A 4,921-nucleotide genomic window follows, 5' to 3' on the forward strand; every position below is an offset into this window, starting at 1 on the left:
AATATAGAGAAAAGTAAGTGCTTTCATCCTCAGTCACTGACTTTTCTCCCCTGGAGACAATCATTGTTAACGGTTTCTTTCCAGAAACTGAAACTTCGTTTTTAATTTACCTACTTGAAACCTCTTTTTTGATTCCTATTTAACTGACAGTATTAATAGTATCTGGTTTCAGAATTGGCGTGAGAGTTTTAAGAAAGCAGCTGTGGAGTTTGTATTTTTCTTGGGCTGGCTATGTTTGGTATATTAGTACAAAGCATCACTGTTAACAAAAGTCACCTCGTTGACATTTAATAAATCTGTGAAGTGGTACAGACCACCTCGTAGGACCTGTTTGGGGAAAGAAACTTGAAGAGAAAATTCTCTTGTCCCATAGCTGGGTAGTTGCTCCAGCTCAGCTGCCCAGAGACAGGACACAATGATGAGATCTAGTAAAAGATCCCAGCTCATGGAGGCAGCATGTGATTCCACGAAGTGCTGTGCAGAAATGTGGCCCCTTGTTACTGATCTCTGGAAAAGGGACTTAAAAACAACCTGATGCCTGTCTAAAATGGGCACTTGTGCGCACACACTCGCGTGCACCATTTGCCTCAGGAGCTGGGTGCCCTTCCTCGGCTTTCTCTCCACCTACCCTCCCCACCCAGTCTTACCAAAGCTTAATTTCAGGAGAAGCCACGATGTGGTTTATTTCTGCCTCAGGTGTGAATTTTGTTTGTTTTTACATCCATGTCAGGGTGGTTGCATTTTTAACCATGTGAGTAACAGTGAAATGAGCTTTGTTTCCGGGGGGAAAAAAAATCCAAGGACCGGTGTGAACAGCTGGGGAGTAGTTCCTTGGCACCTCGTCGTCGCTCCCCCTCCGGGGTTTGAAGGGACTCCCCGTGTTCTCCCTCACTGTCCTAGGCTGTGGCCGGAAGCCCAGGCGCACGGGTGCCTCAGACACACTCCCGGCTCAGGCTCCAGGTTCCGGCAATTCCCCAGGCTCACCCTGCTGCGCCCTGGCCTCCTAGGATGGTCCCAGGAGGCTGTGGCGACCCCCACCAACCAGAGCCCAAGGTGCTGCTGGTGGAATGCGCCCCGAGGGAAGGAAACGCAGACCCTACACAGTGCCCGTGAGCTGCCCTCTTCCACTGGAAGATGCAGCCTACCTTTCAGAGCTGTGAAAAATCTGTAAAATCTACTTTGATCCCGTCTGACTTGCAGTTACATTCAAATATTTTATCTTCAGGCTGCTATGAGGTATGTGTGAGTAAACGTATGTGAAATTCTGTCAGCAAATGACGAAAGGCTAAACGGGAGTTGGGTAAGGATGTCAGTTTACATTAAGCCACAGTTCCTTCTGATCCTCTCAATGCTCTAGTTATGCAAACACAGTGGTTTGGCATTGCAGTCTTTATCCTGATTTCACCAGCTCTTCTAGATGTTCTATGTGTGCATTACCCAGAGTAGCGTATTACTCTTTATTTTCTTAAAGTCATAACGTGGCCGCTATAGGAAGGAGGGAAATTGCTAGAAGATGTGAGCGTTGCTGGGAGATGGGGGCCCCATATAGCCTGATCCTGCTCCCGGCAAGAAGGAGCTGACCTGTGGTGCGTTCTGAGGGTTTAAGTTGCCGACTGGGCGGTGGAGGGGAGCCCCAGGCCCCTTGAGTCAAGGCAAGGGATGGTGGTGGAAACCACTGGAGGCTGACCCAGCAATGCTCATTGGGGCCTGCTGGTCGAGGAGCCCAATCTGCTGGCTTTCTGGTGAACAGAAAACATGAATAAAATACAGGAGAGGGTGTGGCAGTTGAACGGCAGCTGTCTGTGAGACAGAAAAAGGCGGGGAGGTGAAGGGAGGACAGTGACTTGCTCTCCGCTTACGGAGCCTGACCCCCGTCATCCTGCCACTTGCACTGGGAACTGCAGGGCAGCTCAAGGTATTGCCCTTGGTTCATGCCTTTACTGTCCTTGTCTGCGCCGGGCAGGGCAAGAAGTCCACGAGTCTGTGAGCACCCTGTAAACACTGAAGGGGCAAGACTCAAGTAGGTGGGATGCCAAGGGATGTGGTGGGAGGGAAGTTACAGAACCCTCCAACCGGGCACCCGGCCGTCCTCGGGGAGATGACCTGTCCCACAGACTCCCTCTTGTCTTCAAGTGGAATTTGATGAGCCCCTCAGCCAAAGGCAGGTCTGAGAAGCTGCCCAGGGCCTTGATGCAAGAACAGCTGAGCCAGGCCTAGCCTCCTGGTGGCGTGTGGTTGAAGGAACACCCCAGACAGACTTCTCCCACATCTGGAGGCTGCAGAGCAGTGTCCCCCGGGCCCATCCTGCTGACAAACAGGGCTTCTGACATGTGATGCCCACAAGGGCACAGATGATCTGTTTTGTAGTTTCTTAGGATTTCTGGCGGGTTCTGAGGTTTGGCTGGGCTTTGGCAACCAGTTATTTCCTGAGGAAGGATGGTCCAAGCACCTGTCTACTTAGCCTAGAAATGTAGGGCTTTCTAGAGCATAAATAAAATGCCCTCCTTGGCCTTCCCTCGTGGCACAGTGGTTAAGAGTCCTCCTGCCAGGGGCTTCCATGGTGGCAGAGTGGTTAAGAATCCTCCTGCCAGTGCAGGGGACACAGATTCAAGCCCTGGTCCGGGAAGATCCCACGTGCCGCGGAACAACTAAGCCCGTGCACCACAACTACTGAGCCTGCGCTGTAGAGCCCGCGAGCCGCAACTACTGGAGCCTGCGTACTGCACCTACTGAAGCCCGTGCGCTCTAGGGCCTGTGCTCCACAACAAGAGAAGCCACTGCAATGAGAAGCCCGCGCACCACAATGAAGAGTAGCCCCTGCTCGCCACAACTAGAGAAAGCCTGTGTGCAGCAATGAAGACCCGACGCAGACCAAAAATAAATAGAATAAATTTATTTTTTAAGAAGTCCTCCTTTTCCCCTTCTCTGACCTTCTCTCTTCCCACTCACACCCAGCAGAAGCACCAGAATTCCTCAACTGGCAAAGAATTGAAGCACATTTCTCTTAATGAGGACCAGGACCCAGGTCTCTATGTCTTTTTTTTTTTTAAAGAATAATTTCTTTTTTCTTTCTTTATCTCTCTCTGTCTCTCTTTTGAGAGAATTGTAAATTTATATGCAGTCGTAAAAAACAACACAGATGGACCCTGCGTACCCTTTACCCAGTTCCCCCCCCACCCAGTGATAACATCTTGCAAAACCATAGCGCAATATCAAAATCAGGACATTGACGTTGATACATGAAGATATAGAACATTTCCGTCACCACAAGTATCCCTCAGGTTGGCCTTGTATAGCTATCCTCACCTCCCTCATCCTCCCGCCATTGATCCATTCGCCATTTCTGTAATTCTGTCATTTCAAGAATATCATTTAAATGGACTCAAGCAGTATGTCACCCTTGGGACTGGCTTTCTTCACTCAGTGTAAGTCTCTGAAGATCCATCCCAATTGTATTGTGCATCAGCAGTTCACTCTTTTTTTTATCACTGAGAAAGTTCCAGAGGGTGGATTTTCCAGAGTTTGTTACCCACGTTGAAGGACATTGGGGTTATTTCCAGTTTGGGGCTAATATGAATAAAGCCTCTCTGAACATTCTTACACAGATATTTTTGTGGACATAAGTTTTCATTTCTCTGGGATAAATGCCCAAGAATGAAATCACAGGGTCAAATGGTTTAGTTTTATAAGAAACTGCCAAACTGTTTTACAGAGTGGCTGTACCATTTTACATTCCCACTGGGAACATATGAAAGATCCAGTTTCTCCACATTTTCACCAGCATTTGCCGATGTCACTATTTTTTTATGTTCTGATAGGTATGTAGTGACATCTTTTTTGACATTTATTTTATTTTATTTTATTTACTTTTGGCTGCATCAGGTCTTCATTGCGGTGCGTGGGCTTCTCTCTACTTGTGGCGTGTGGGTTTTCTCTCTCTAATTGTGGCATGTGGGCTCCAGGGCATGTGGGTTGTGCAATTGTGCACGGGCTCCAGAGCACGTGGGCTCTGTAGTTTGCGGCACGCAGGCTCTCTTGTTGAGACGCGTGAGCTCAGTAGTTGCAGCGCACGGGCTTAGTTGCCCTGCGGCATGTGGGATCTTAGTTCCCTGACCAGGGATCGAACCGGCGTCCCCTGCATTGGAAGGCAGATTCTTTACCACTGGACCACCAGGGAAGTCCCTGTAGTGACATCTTATTGTGGTGTGCCCCCGTTGCAGAGCACAGGCTCCAGACGCGCAGGCTCAGCGGCCATGGCTCACGGGCCCAGCCGCTCCGCGGCATGTGGGATCTTCCCGGACCAGGGCACAAACCCATGTCCCCTGCATCGGCAGGCAGACTCTCAACCACTGCGCCACCAGGGAAGCCCTTATTGTGGTTTTAATTGGTATTTTCCTTACGGCTACTGATAATGGATCTTTTCATGTGCTTATTTGCCATCTTTGGTGAAATATCTGTTCATGTCTGTTGCCCATTTGCGAATTGGATTGTTTTTACTGTTGAGTTCAGCTCTCCCTTTTTTTTAATTTTTTTTTTTTTTTTTTTTCTTTTTGCGGTATGCGGGCCTCTCACTGTTGTGGCCTCTCCCGTTGCGGAGCACAGGCTCCGGATGCGCAGGCCCAGCGGCCATGGCTCACGGGCCCAGCCGCTCCGCGGCATATGGGATCCTCCCAGACCGGGGCACGAACCCGTATCCCCTGCATCGGCAGGCGAACTCTCAAACCACTGCGCCACCAGGGAGGCCCAGCTCTCCCTTTTTATAACATGAATCTATGGCAGGTTGCAGGGTGGAGATGGGGGGGGGGTTCTGAAATTAACCCAGTAATCCTGTTGGTCTTTGCTCATTCCCTGGATCTCTCAGCCAAGGATTATTAGCAAGTGGCGGGGGGGTGTTGCATTTGAACCCTTATTTTCTGCTCTG

This window comes from Mesoplodon densirostris, chromosome 17, assembly GCF_025265405.1.
Source record: "Mesoplodon densirostris isolate mMesDen1 chromosome 17, mMesDen1 primary haplotype, whole genome shotgun sequence".
NCBI lineage: Eukaryota > Metazoa > Chordata > Mammalia > Artiodactyla > Ziphiidae > Mesoplodon > Mesoplodon densirostris.